Source organism: Procambarus clarkii, chromosome 40, assembly GCF_040958095.1.
Source record: "Procambarus clarkii isolate CNS0578487 chromosome 40, FALCON_Pclarkii_2.0, whole genome shotgun sequence".
Classification (NCBI taxonomy): Eukaryota; Metazoa; Arthropoda; class Malacostraca; order Decapoda; family Cambaridae; genus Procambarus; species Procambarus clarkii.
Window position 1 is genome coordinate 13996347 of NC_091189.1, and position 15223 is coordinate 14011569.

The 15223-nt window shown below is 53.5% G+C and overlaps 1 protein-coding gene across 2 annotated transcripts in view; it reads right to left on the bottom strand.

Moving 5' to 3' along the window:
* Window positions 1-15223, bottom strand: part of LOC123757919 (protein bric-a-brac 1) — a 169488-nt gene that overhangs the window by 50066 nt on the left and 104199 nt on the right. The window lies entirely within an intron of this gene.

Here is a 15223-nt window from a genome sequence, read left to right on the forward strand (position 1 = left end):
GCAGAGGATGCCAGATCACTTAGACCAAGAAAAGATTATCAGAACAGTAGAACAAAACAAAACAGACATCAGTAAGGTAATTAAACAACACAGAAAATGATCCACCCCAGTAACCCAGTAGTTAGGTCATTTACCCTCTAGTTGCAGTTACCCACCACCAGGTGGCAAAACCTGCAGCTACTAGCTTAGCCAAAGCCACTCTCCAGACATGAGCTAGGAAAAGCTAAACTGACTCACCTGGAAAGGGTAGAGAGGGGCCCAGGAAGCCACTGAGGACCCACCAAAAAGAAGTGTTTTACTATATTGAACGCTGGGTTTCTAGGATGGCTCCTATGGGGGCTCCCTGGCGCTATCTCACCACAGAAAACAAAACACAAAGAGGAACTTAAAAGAGGTGGAGGAGAGTAGATGCCTGTAACCCCCCATAAGAGGAGAAATCAGTGATGGGTCCCTCTACTCAACACCATACAAGTCCAGCATGGCCCCAGAACATTGATCAGGTAGCCCCCAGAACACTCACCAGGTAATGAACCATTAGTGACCTGTTGGACTACCAAAACCCCTGAGCATGAATGTCTACACAGGACATATTTGAAAACAGAGAAGACAGAGGCACAATCTAACGAACATCATAGGCCAAAGGTAGTATACAGGCTGGTAACACTTGATAACACTGCAGATGAACTGGAACATACAGGCCCTGACACAAGGGACCATGGATACTAGATCAACAAATAAAGTGTCACCCTGCACAATGGACAGGCTCAATCATAAGCAATTAATGATGCACCTTCGGCCAAACACACTAAGCTCAAACACCAAAGACCCTCAGGAAACCAGCAGTCTCATTCTTATCGAGAAATTTAGGAGGTTGCAAACAAAGACAATGCCCACCAGGGTCACAGGAACAAAAAACCCCACTTCTTATAAAGAGAACCCATGTCCCAAACCACACAGTCGGAAGTGAGGGCCAACAAGAACAAAGCCATAAAAATGCAATTCCAGATTGAAGGACAGAACCACGAGGACAGATGTGGTTGAGGAAGACTCCATACAGAGTCTCAAATGTAGATTTGATAAGAGCCCAGTAGGCTCTAGAATCTGTACACCAGTTGACAGTCAAGAGGTGGCACCAAAGAGCCAAAGCTCAACCCCTGCAAGCACAAGTAGGTGAGTACAGAAACAGAAGACAAGAGATGAAAAGACAGGAAAGGATTAATCACATCTACAAGCTCATGAAAAGAATCCTAAGGGATGGAATCATCCATCATCTCACAGTGAACAATCTTGTAAAATCAATGCAAGATGGGTTTGTTAAAAATAAATCCTGCCTTACAAACCGGCTCACATTTTGGGAAACAGTAACCAGCTATTCAGACAAAGGGCTTCCAGTATATGTAGTTTACATGCACTTTGCTAAAGCTTCTCAGAAGGTATCACATGAAAGATTAGCAAGGAAATTACAGGCACATGGAATATATGGTAGAATACGGTACTAGAATGGATAAAACAATGGTTAAAACTAAGAAAGCAAAATGTTGTCCTAAATGGAAATGAATGACTGGAGAAATGTGATGAGTGGTGTACTGCAAGGGTCCATTTTGGAGCAAACCTTTTGTCATATATATATCAATGGCAATGATGAGAATATTATAAACCACATCATCAAAATTTGCAGATGACACCTTATTTATGGTAAAGTGAGAAGTAAAAATGATATTGAGGCCTTACAAAGAGATCTACATGGACTTCACAAATGGTCATAAGACTGGGAAATGCTTTTTAATATTGTAAATGCAAGACCTTGCATGTGGGGGCAAAGCACCATTTTTGACAACTACCAAATTAACAACGTTACCTTGCAGTAGATTGATGAAGAAAAGGACCTTGGAGTCAGAATCCATCATTCACTGAAAGTTGTACAACAAGTGGGAGCAGTAAAACAAACCAGCATTGAATGTAATGAAACGCCATTTTCTGGGTAAGCCCCAGAGGCTCCCTTAAAGCAATCGGACTGATATGCGATATGTTAGTCTGGGGCATCAGTCAATTGGAGTTCAGCCTACCGGGGACCACGAGCTAGAACCTGGTCACGTCAGAGAGGCAAAGTGAGGAATGGCCTATAGAAACCCCATTGTACTTGGGGGCATTCCATGTCAGCCATCACCCGGGGTTAGCACCCAGAAAGGTAAGCATAACAAAACAAGACTCCACATGGTATGAAAATTGCACCTGAAGACCGAACAGAGAGGCAGAACTCCACCAACCTAACGGACACGCAAACAAGCAAATGTCATACTCTGCCGCCGCGCCGCTTGTCCGTGCAGCCCCACGCTCGCTACTCAACACCTCCAGTTTGGAGGCTGAGCATTAAAACAACGCAAAAACAGCCGACCAGAAGGAGGGAGGATGCCAGGGAGCCTCGGGGGTTTACCCAGAAAATGGCGTTTCATTACATTCAACGCTGGTTTTCCGTGGGGGAGCCCCCTCGGCTCCCTGGAGCTACTGAACCAAAGACAAGTAAAAAAAACCAGCGTTGAATGTAATGAAACGCCATTTTCTGGGTGAGTCCCGGAGGCTCCCCGGAGCTATCCCAGGCTGATACTGTATGCTAATGTCAGACTTTGGCATCAGTCATGTGTATGGAGTTCTTAGGTCTACCGGGGACCACGGCCAGAACCGGGCCCCCTCAGAGAGGCAAGGGGAGCAATGGCCTATAGAAGCCCCCGTGTAGTTGGAAGCATTCTATGTCTGCCATCGACCGGAACAGGCACCCAGAAAGGTAAGTGCCCCAAAACAAACCCCTATTCTGGTTAAAATTGCTACCTAAAACCGAACTAGTGGATAGAACTCCCCAACCGAAAACAAGCAAACTAGTGTGACGTCACACACTGCCGCGCCGCTGTCTGCGCAGCTCCCCCCTCCCCGGGAGGGGGAAGGGGGAGCCCCAGACCCCCCGCGCCGGCTACCCACACCTCAGTTCTTGAGGCTGGATGTCAAAAACGCGAAAAACCGCCGACCGGAGGGAGGGAGGGATGCCGGGGAGCCTCTGGGACTCACCCAGAAAATGGCGTTTCATTACATTCAACGCTGGTTTTCTGGGGGGAGCCCCGTCGGCTCCCCGGAGCTAACTACCCACAGACAGAAAAAGAGGGACTTACCCGGGAGGCGGTCGTCGCTCACCCCTCAACTCGAAGCCGAGACAACTGGCCGCAACCGCCGACCCAAAGCAACACAGGCCCGACGAGGCCCAGGGACATTCACAAGGTAACGAGCAGCCAGGACCCTGTTCGACCGCCAAAATCCCCGCGCCCGAATATCAGACCAAGACATATTCCCAAAGACGGCAGCAAGAGCCGCGAACTTACGAACATCATGGGCACGGGGATAGACCGCAGGCTGGCTGGACCTAATAACCCTGCGGACGACCTGAGAGACCCGAACCCGTGAACAGGGAAGAAGGGAAACCGGATCAACCCACAGCGCGTCCCCGGACACAGAAGCTGTGGCGCACAAATAACGGCGAAGCGCCACAACCGGACACAAAACATGATGCACCCCCGGCCTGACCAACCAAGCATCAACCACCCATGGACCACTCCGGAATGCAGCAGTCTCATTCTTTGCCAGAAAAGAAGGAGACGGCTGCAAACGAACAAAACTATCACCACGACCAAAAGAGCAGAAACCCCTGCGCCGGAGGAGAGCATGAAGCTCCCCTACCCGACCCCCAGAGGCCAAAGCCAACAAGAAAAGGGCCTTGGAAAAACAATCCTGGACCGAAGGAGCCACAACGAAACGAGGAGATGAAAGGAAAGCGAGCACTCTGTCCAAAGACCAGGACGGCTCAGGCGACGCATGAGCAGGCCGGAGGTGAAACAATGCACGAGACAGCTTGCGAAACGGCGCAGACGTAACATCGATACCGAAAGCAAGCTGAAGCGGCTCCACCAGCGCCGCACGATATGAAGCGACAGTGTTAGGCATAAGATGACGGTCCTGAAACAACCACGAGAGGAAGGACAAGACCACCCGAACAGACAAGGAGCTAACACGACGAAGACGCAAAAAGAAACGGAAGGACCGCCAGGAAACTTCATACTGCCGCCGAGAAGAAGCCCTCAGGTGGGACACCAACAAGGAGGCCACCTGATCACCATAGAGATGATGATAGACTCGAGTCAAAAAAACCATACGCGAAGACTCGAGGAGAAGATCGAACCAGCTACATGACGTACCGGCCCGATCTGCTGAAAGAGGCGGAGCCGCGGGAAAACCCTTGGGTTCGGACACTGAGCAACCAGCGCCTGAAACCAAGGCTGGGCCGGCCACCAAGGGGCCAGAAGGACAACTCTCCCCCGGTAAGTCTCTAAGCGAGTCAGGACCTGGAGCAACAGCCGAACCGGGGGAAAGAGGTGCAGGAACCCCCACCTCGACCAGTCGAGCCGAAAGGCATCGACCCCGACGGCCTCGCAATCGGGGAAGGGCACCGCATAAACGGGAAGACGCCGCGACCACGCCGACGCGAAGAGGTCCACTTCGGGGCGCCCGAACGCCTGGCAAAGCCAACGGAAGGACTCGTCGTCGACCGTCCACTCCGTGGAGAGGGGAACGAAGCGAGACAGGGCGTCGGCCAAGACGTTGGACACGCCCCGTACGTGAACCGCCAGGAGAGCCAAACCCCGAGAACTCAGCAGACGAGTCACCCGAAGCGACCAACCCCAAAGAGACAAGGACCGCATCGAACCCCCTTGGTTCAGGCAATGAACCACCGGAGAGCAGTCCGAATGGAGCCGAATCGTCGATCCGCGGGCCACCCGAATCCTCCCCAGAGCAAACCACACTGCCGCGAACTCCCGCACCGTACTGTGAGCTCGACGGAAGGACGGATCCCAACGCCCCTGGCCGGCCTCGTGAGCACTGGTCACAAAACCCCAGCCGAGAGACGACGCATCCGTGTACACATCGAGCGAGGGCTCGGGTAGGCGCCAAGGCACTGAACCCCGAAAAACCCGAAGAGGAAGCCGGTGACGCAGCAACCGACGCAAGTCCCCCGGGGGTCGAACTCTGCGATCGCGAGAGAGGCGGAAGGGGGAACCCCGAAGGAACCAGAACAGCCGTCGAAGCCAAACCCGACCCGGCGGGTAGACCACCATCGCGAAGTTCAGGCTCCCGCACAGCCCCTCGAGCAACCGCCGGGTGACCCGAGGGCCCTCCAGAAACAGACGAAGGCGGGACCGCAGCCGCAGGAGAGACTCCGGAGGGAGAGACAAGGAGGCGGTTCGAGAGTCCCACACGAGACCCAGCCAAGTCCGAACCTGAGAGGGAACCAGATGGGACTTCCTCCAGTTCACCAAGAACCCGAACCCGGCGAGCTGGGAAAGAACCAAATCCCTGGCTAGCAAGCAAGCTGACTGGCTGGGAGCCCAAACCAGCCAGTCTTCGAGGTAGGCCAACACCCGAACACCTAGGAGACGCAAACGAGCCACCACAACCCGTGTAAGGCGTGTGAACACGCGAGGTGCCAGGTTCAACCCGAACGGGAGACAACGAAAGCGGTAACTCAAGACGCCCCACTACAAAACCGAGCCAGTCCCTGAACCGCGGATGAATCGGGACATGCCAATAAGCGTCCCGGAGGTCCAGGGACACCATCCAAGCTCCCGGCTCCAAGAGGAGCCGAACCTGAGACAGCGTAGTCATCCGAAAGGAGGGGCAATGAACCCAGGGGTTCAGACGGGACAAGTCCAGAATGAACCGCAGGTCCGCGCAGTCCCGTTTCGGAACCGGAAACAGACGGGAAACCCATCTGAGGGACGACGTCGTTTCGACGACGCCCAAGCGTACCCACTCCAAGACGACTCGACAGAGCGCAGGGGAAGAAGCCTGCCCTGCCAGCCCCGACCCCCCAAAGGGGGGAGGGGCCACCCAACGCCACCGCAGGCCGCGAGACACGACCCGAAAGGCCCACGAATCGTGGGACCAGGCGCGAGCGAACAGCGCAAGCCGCCCCCCCCATCGCCCCGTCAAAGGGGCAAACCGCGAAAGGGCCGGCGACCCTTACGAGACCCAGAACCCCGCACAGCGCGAACACCGCGCCGACCAGACGAGGGAGGGTCCGCAGGAGGAGCCAACCCCAAACCTGACACCAGAGGCCTACCACGACGAGAGGAACCCCGAGCCCTGGCACGACCTTTCCGGGAAGACCCACCCCGGGACCCCCGGAAAACCAAGTCCGACATCGGACGACAAGCCGCTGACGCAGCCTGAATAAACTGCGCCACGGCCGACTCCCCAAACAGGAGAGGACAAAAAGGTGAAGAACGCCTAAGAGCCAGAGCCCAAGCAGATTCCACGGAGGAACCCAGCACCGCCTGCCGACACGCGAGACGGGAAGCATAGAACAGGGAAACCGCATCCCGCAAAATCGGCGTGAACAGCTTCAACAAGGCAGCCGACGAACGCACAGCCGAGGACAAGGTGCCGGACCCCGGGACGGACCCAAGCGTCCCCACATCCTCCACGAGCCAATCCGAAGACAGCTCCAGGAGGGAAAAGAACCGCAAGGCCGAACACAAAAGGCCCCGAGCGCGCAAGTCCTCCGCCACGAGCGCCGCCGAAAGGGAGGGAACCTGCACATGGAGCTGAATAACGCCCACATCGCGGGGAAGGGCAGGGGCAAACAAGCACACATTCAGGTACTCAAGATCACCCCCCAGGAAAACCTGAAGCACCGTGGAAGCTTCCCGCCACTCCAGCGTGCGGGAACGACAGAAGGAATGCCAGGAATCCAGACCAAACAAGGGGCAGTCTGCTAGCCAGGACGACTCCGGAACCTCGTAACGGAGCCAGAAAGGGAACGAAGTCCCAAACCTGAACGTGGACGGATCCATTTCCGAGGCATAATCCGGGTCACGCAGGAGGTAAGCTGCAAAGGCCGCTCGCACCACACCAGGTTGGATGCGATAAGCCGAAAACCTCCGGAAGGACGGAACCGACGTACCCGGGGGAACACGGAACCGTACCCGGGGAGGGGCCGATACCGAATCCAACTCGTACGCAGAGGGGGGGAAAGAAAACCCCACTCCTTGTAACAATAAGCCCCGCTCAGTGGGAAGAAAAACCCAGGCGGGGTCCAGCGGGGCCCAAGGCCCCCAAGTCAGCCCCTCCCCAGCCTCGAGGTCCGTCACCACAGGACCCGAGGCCGAGTCCTCTCCCCAAGCCCCGACCCCACAAGACAAGGACGGAGCAGCCGGAAAAGCTGGAGGAAGGGGGGCCCACTGGTCAGACCCTGAAGCTTCGGCCGGGAGACAAGACTCGAATGCCTCTGCCGCCCCCCCGGAAGGGGCAACCCCCGAAGCTGCCCGAGTCTCGAGATCAAGTAACCCCTGCTCCGACCCCGAAACCCTCAGACGCTTCGGGGCCGGAAGCAGGGGCGGGGGACCAGAACGAACAGAAGGGGAAGGACGAGGAGGTGCGGACTGAACCAGGATCGAAGCGACCCCCACCCCCAAGTCCGGGTCTCGAAAAGCAAAGCGGGGCAGCCCCGGGGCATCCGGGGAAGCAACCAACCGAGCGCATTGCAACAGACGAAACCTAGACTGCAACGCCCGTGCCGCCTGTACCCGAATAGAATCATCAGAGGATTGGGTAAATTGAGTCACAAGCAAGCAGCAACACTCACAGGACTCAGGGTCGAAAGTATCACCGACCCAACAGGCAGCGTGGCAGAGGCAAAAACAATGAGGGTCACCCTGAGACAAGGGGACCGAGCAACCCTCAAACTCGCACACAGCGAGTGGGGACTCCGGGGTCACATCCATCGGACCCACGCGCCCCCTAGGGGATTCCCAGGGTCCTGAGCGTTTACTTTAAGAGGACTCGCGCTCAGGTAGTCCCAGGCAGGGTGCCGCAAACTGGCGCCCAAAACTACCAAGCAAACTTCTAAAGCTGAACCCCAGGGACGTGTACACTCACGGGGACCTAGCAGGGGGCGCCACCGAGGAGAACAGTGGAAGGGCAAACAAACTGAATAAAATGACAGAACCCCCCACCAGGCAAAAACAAAAACAAAAACAAAACCCCGCAAGAGGACAGCGAACCCCAAGGAACAGAGCCGGCCGCGATGTCGGGAAATACAAGCTGAGCAGCACCCTGCGCCCCTACCAGTGCAAACTGCCTCTTACCTGCCGGTAACAAGGGAGAACAGAACACCCAAGAGCCCAACAGGCGGCCGAAAAACCGAAAGGTAAAACGGACCAGCAGAGGCAGACCCCGAGGAGCCTGTGGAAGGTGGCCCCAAGCCCCAAGGGCAGTACTTACAGGGCACCTAGGGAAGGCAGCCCTAGGCGCATGCAGCCCGAGTACTGAAGATAACTCCTGGCTCTCGCACCCACAAAACTAACACCACACTCAAAGCACAGTGCAGTAGCGACACCGGAGCCAGAGCACACGACCATTGCCTATAGCATCAGCCTCAAGAACTGAGGTGTGGGTAGCCGGCGCGGGGGGTCTGGGGCTCCCCCTTCCCCCTCCCGGGGAGGGGGGAGCTGCGCAGACAGCGGCGCAGCAGTGTGTGACGTCACACTAGTTTGCTTGTTTTCGGTTGGGGAGTTCTATCCACTAGTTCGGTTTTAGGTAGCAATTTTAACCAGAATAGGGGTTTGTTTTGGGGCCCTTACCTTTCTGGGTGCCTGTTCCGGTCGATGGCAGACATAGAATGCTTCCAACTACACGGGGGCTTCTATAGGCCATTGCTCCCCTTGCCTCTCTGAGGGGGCCCGGTTCTGGCCGTGGTCCCCGGTAGGCCTAAGAACTCCATACACATGACTGATGCCAAAGTCTGACATTAGCATATCAGCCTGGGATAGCTCCGGGGAGCCGACGGGGCTCCCCCCAGAAACAGCGTTGAATGTAATGCAACGCCATTTTCTGGGGAGTCCCAGAGGCTCCTGGAGCTATCCATGACTGATACAGATACCCTAACTATTTTGCATCAGTCGCTGTGAGTGGAGTTCTAGGCTTACCGGGGACCACGAGCCAGACTCTGGACCCCCCCCCCTCACAGAGGCACGAGGAGCAATGGACCATAGAAATGCACATGTGCTTTGGAGCATTCTATATCTGCCATCGATCGGGACAGGCACCCAGAAAGGTAAGCACCACAAAACAAACCCCTATTCTGGTTAACAATGAAAATCATCATACGAGTAGACAGAACGCCCCAAGAGAAAAACGAGCAAACAAGCATGACATCACACGAGCCGCGCCGCATGTCTGCGCAGCTCCCCCCTTCCCCGGGAGGGGGAAAGGGGGAGCCCCAGACCCTTGTACCTGCGATCCTCACCCCAGTTCTGAGGCTGGATATAAAAAAATGCAAAAAACCGCTGACCAGAGGGAGTAAGGGTTGCTGGGGAGCCTCCGGTACTCACCCAGAAATTATTATTTCATTACATGCAACGTTGGTTTTCTGGGGGGAGCCCCTACGGCTACCTGGAGCTACTCCACGAAAGACGAAAACAGAGGGATGCATCCGGGAGGCGGTCGGTGCTCACACCGACACCACAACACGAAGTCGAGACAACAGGCTGCAAAAGCTGCCGACCCAAGGCGATATAGGACCGACTAGGCCCAGGAACAGACATGAGGGAGCATGCAGCCAGGACCCAGCGTGACCGCCAAAACAACCCTGTGCCCGAATGTCAGCCCAAGACAGCAGCAAGTGCAGCAAACCTATGAACGTCAATGGCACGGGGAGAGACTGTAGGCCAGCTAGACAGAAGGACCAGAGAGACCCGAACCCAAGAACAGGGAAGGGAAACCTGATCAACCCAAAGCGTAGCCCGGCCACAGAGGCCGTGGCGTGCAAAGAATGGCTGAGAGCCGCAACTGGACATAAGAAGCACCCAGGCCAACCAACCAAGCAGCAACAACCCCAGGGATCCCTCCGGATCCAATGGGGTCACAACAAACCAAAGGGAATAGAGAAAAAAGCACCCTGCCCCAGAGCAGGACGGCTCAGGTGGAGCATGAGCAGGCGGGAGGTGAACAATGCCCGAGACAACCCGTGAATGGAGCAGAAGGAACAACAAAACTGGAGCAATCTCAAGCGGCTCCGCCAGGAGCCAAAAAAATTTTTTTTTGCCTTTATCATATATTTCACAAAACTTGACATACATCTCATTTACTTCATGTCCTAATAGCAAGTCTTTCCAATCAAATTCCTTAAAGAAATGTCTGAGTTCCCCATAATGACCTTTACTGAAATCAACATTTTCAACTGCTTCAACCTCAATTTTCTTCCAAATTATAATGCATTGCATACTTTACCTGTATTCCCAAAAAGACATGGTCACTTTTACCCAAGGGAGGGAGGTACTGAATGTCAAATATCTCTTCCTCTTTTCTGGTAAATATCAAATCCAGCATGGAGGGAACATCCCCTTCCCTCATCCTCGTAGCTTATTCAACATGTTGAAACATGAATGTGTCCAGGATGAGGTTTACGAATGTACAAGTCCAAAAATCCTGTTTTAGCTTCATATGCCTCCCAATCTATGGATTTCAAGTTGAAGTCGCTGACTACCAACAGTTGTGATCTATCTTTATCAGCTCTCGCTATAATCTCTCTCATTATTGTTATAAGACCATCTCGTTTATTATCCAGCACCTCCTTTGACCATGTGTTGCATGGTGGTGGACTATATGCATTTATGAGCGTTAGTTTATCATCCTGATTGCAGATCTCTAGTGCTATTATGTCAACATCTCGTGGATTGGCAATCATTATTTCATTTACCTTTAGGTGTTCTTTCACCAGCACAGCAACTCCACCACCTTTCCTAATTTTTCTGTCCCATCTCCAGACAGAGTAGTCCCTTGGGAATATGACCTCATTTAAAATATCAAAGTACTCATTACTTTTTTTCAATTTGCTGATTATTTCTACATGATAGTTCACTATAATATCAAATTTTGCCAATTTGTTGTGTAGACTTTCAACGTATCAATGTTTTCTTCATTAAAACCCCCAAAATCTAGTTCTGTTTTGTTTTCCTTCTTGCCGGCGGCCATCTTTGATGTCGTTGTCTGCACTGTGAACACTAGGTAACTTTTTCTCAAACAATTTTTCGCATCACTTTGCACATTTGTGTTATCTCATCTATTTTTCCAAAGCACTACAACTTTATGTTCCTTGGGACACCACTCACTATCATCAACCTGTACTACAATCAGTGTACTCACCTAATTGTGCTTGCGGGGGTTGAGCTCTGGCTCTTTGGTCTTCAACACGTGGATGTTGACATGCTATACAATGATTTTATCATATGCGCATTAAGCTCTGTTAAATCGCATTTTTATTTTCTTGTAAATATTTAAATGAATAAATAGCAAACCAAATACTGTACTGTTCAAATATTATAGTGTGTTATTTAATATTCGTAACTAGATCTCCACGGCAATAAGAAAACAATATAATTCTTGCAACACCTCCAATGCCACCTTCCTTCGATAGACTTAAGCGAGTCACATCTAGTACAGGTACCCACACACGCAACATGTTCTCCTTCCCTCCCTCCCTCCCTCCATTCCTGACCGACTCCCTCCCTCCCTCCCTTCCTGCCCGACTCTCTCCCTCCCTTCCTGGCTGACTCGCTCCCTCCCTTCCTGGTCAACTCTCTCCCTCCCTGGCCGACTCTCTCCCTCCCTGGCCGACTCTCCCCCTCCTTCCCTTCCTGGCCAACTACCTCCCTCCCTGACTGACTCCTTCCCTCCCTTCCTGACCGATTCCCTCCCTCCTTCCCTTCCTGACCGACTCCCTCCCTCCTTCCCTTCCTGACCGACTCCCTCCCTCCTTCCCTTCCTGACCGACTCCCTCCCTCCCTCCCTCTCTTCCTGACCGACTTCCTTCCTCCCTTCCTGACCGACTTCCTTCCTCCCTTCCTGACCGACTTCCTCCTTGCCTTCCTGACCGACTTCCTCCTTGCCTTCCTGACCGACTTCCTCCCTCCCTTCCTGACCGACTCCCTCCCTTCCTCCCTTCCTGATCGACTTCCTCCCTCCCTTCCTGACCAACTCCCTCCCTCTTTCTCTTAGGGAGGGAATTATGGACAGTTGAACTACATGACCTTTAAGCAATATGTGTATGGGATGTGGGGTGGATGACGTAGGTGTGTCAGTGGTCGGGGAGGAATGGACTCACTCCGATAACCCTACACACTCGACCCCGTTAGCCAGAATTGTTTCTTAAATTCTGGATGTACAGTATCCACTCAATTTAATGGCCTCTTTTATACCGATCTGCCGGTAATAACGACCGGTTTGGGAGACCGGTATTTAGAGCCTCATATTACTGTCTGGCGGTCGATATTACCGAAGGTCGGTACTGGGTTTGTTTTGGCATCAGAGGGTCCTCACATGGCAAGCAGGCCGCCTACCTCTATCGTCCCCTCCCTCACCCTCACTGAACTTCCCCCCCACACCGTCACTTCCTGCCTCCCCCCGCCTCAAGACCCTTCTGGGATATGGCTCAGTAGATTGTCAGCCAGCCAGAGACAGCCTGGAGAATCTCTAATACAATAAAGCATTTGTGAAACAAGTATTTTATAACTTTTATTATCCTAATAATATTAGGAACATCCAAACCAGATGGAAAAACATCCAGAATTTAATTAAGAAACATCTGGCTAACTGGGTCAATAGTGTTAGACTTATCAGTGAGCAGGTCCCTTCCCCACTACCGACACACCACCTCCCCCCCCCATACTTCCCTTACACATGCTCTCTCTGCTTCAACATCCATCCCTCCATCCCTCTCTCCCTCCTTCTCTTCTTTCATCCCTCCTTCCCTCCATCCATCCTTCCTTCCCTCCCTCCAGCCATCCCTCCCTCCTCCCCTCCATCTCTCCCTCCCCTCCATCCCTCCCTCCCCTCCATCCATCCATCCCTCCCTCCCTCCCCTCCATCCATCCATCCCTCCCTCCCCTCCATCCCTCCCTCCCTCCATCCATCCATCCCTCCATCCATCCATCCCTCCCTCCTTCCCTTTATCCCTCCCTCCTTCCCTCCCTCCCTCCTTCCTTCCATCCCTCCCTCCCTTCTTCCATCCCTCCCTCCCTCCTTCCTTCCATCCTTCCCTCCCTCCTTCCATCCCTCCCTCCCTCCCTCCTTCCATCCCTCCCTCCCTCCTTCCTTCCATCCTTCCCTCCCTCCTTCCATCCCTCTCTCCCTCCCTCCTTCCATCCCTCCCTCCCTCCTTCCTTTCTTCCATCCTTCCCTCCCTCCCTCCCATCTTCCTTCCATCCTTCCCTCACTCCTTCCCTCCCTCCCTACTTCCTTCCATCCCTCACTCCCTTCTTCCTTCCATCCTTCCCTCCCTCCCTCCTTCCATCCCTCCTTCCCTCCTTCCTTCCACCCCTCCCTCCCTTCTTCCTTCCATCCTTCCCTCCCTCCCTCCCTTCTTCCTTCCATCCCTCCCTCCCTTCTTCCATCCCTCCCTCCCTCCTTCCATCCCTCCCTCCCTCCTTCCTTCCCTCCCTCCCTCCCTCCTTCCTTCCCTCCCTCCCTCCCTCCCTTCCATCCTTCCCTCCCTCCTTCCATCCTTCCCTCCCTTCTTCCTTCCATCCCTCCCTCCCTTCTTCCATCCCTCCCTCCCTCCTTCCATCACTCCCTCCCTCCTTCCTTCCCTCCCTCCCTCCCTCCCTCCTTCCTTCCTTCCATCCCTCCCTCCCTTCTTCCTTCCATCCTTCCCTCCCTCCTTCCATCCCTCCCTCCCTTCTTCCATCCCTCCCTCCCTCCTTCCTTCCATCCCTCCCTCCCTCCTTCCATCCCTCCCTCCCTCCCTCCTTCCTTCCATCCCTCCCTCCCTTCTACCTTCCATCCCTCCCTCCCTTCTTCCTTCCATCCATCCCTCCCTTCTTCCCTCCATCCATCCCTCCCTTCTTCCCTCCATCCATCCAGAATTTAATTAAGAAACATCTAGTTAACTGGGTCAAGTGTGTTAGGTTTATCAGTGAGCAGGTCCCTTCCCCACCACCGACACACCACCTCCCCCACCATACACATGCTCTCTCTGTTTCAACATCCATCCCTCCAGCCCTCCCTCTCTCCATCAATCCATCCATCCTCTCCCTCCCTGCCTATCTGTCTCCCTCCCAAACTCTGCCTGCCTCCCTCCCTCCTTGTCTCTCCCTCCCTCCCTGCCTACCACTCAGCCTCTGCCTGCCTGCCTGCCTCCCTCCTTGCCTCTTCCTTCCTGCCTCCCTCCCAAGCTTTGCCTGCCTGCCTCCCTCCCAAGCTCTGCCTGCCTGCCTCCCTCCTTGCCTCTCCCTCCCTCCTTTCCTCTCCCTCCCTGCCTCCCTCCCAAGCTCTGCCTGCCTGCCTGCCTCCCTGTCTGCCTCTCCATCCCTGCCTGCCTGCCCATCCACCCACCAGTCAGCCATCACTGACACAATGAGTGCATTTGGAGCCAACATGATGCAAGGATGTTCCTTGATTGTGCAGATATGTCCAACAGTCACGGAATGAATACTCATGACAAATCAAAACAGCCTCATGATAAATCAAAACAGTGTGCGGTGAATCTGTGATGTCACAGAGTAGAAGGCACTAGAGTGGTGGACCCAGTGGCTGTCTGTACAAAATATATCTTACCTGAATGTTACTTGAAAAATTACCGACACAACTTCGGAAATACCAGAGCTCTGGAAATAACGGCCAGGGTACAGCCCCATATAGGCCATTAAATTGAGTGGATACTGATCATATATATTTTTGGTTACAGATTTTGTTTAGCAATATTATTAGGATAATAAAAAGTTATAAAAATACTTGTTTCATGAATGCTTTATTGTACTAGATGGAAATTCTCCTGGCTGGCAATCAACTGCCACCTACAAAAGGATCTCTTGGGGAGGGAGGGAGGGAGGCAGTGAATGTGGGAGGGACGGAGGAAGTGAGCAGCAGTGAGGGTGACTCCATCCTTTCTTGGTGGTGGTGTACAACAAGTGTTAGGCCGCTGATCTGGCCAAATATCCGCTAGTCCGGCTTCCATGGACATTTTGGCAGGATGGGGAAATAACTTTATTCGGCCATGATTTTGGCTGGATTAGGCCATTTTCCGGATAGGCAGATTCCGGATTAGCAAGCTTCTACAGTATATATACTGTGTGTGTGTGTGTGTGTGTATATATATATATATATATATATATATATATATTTGTAA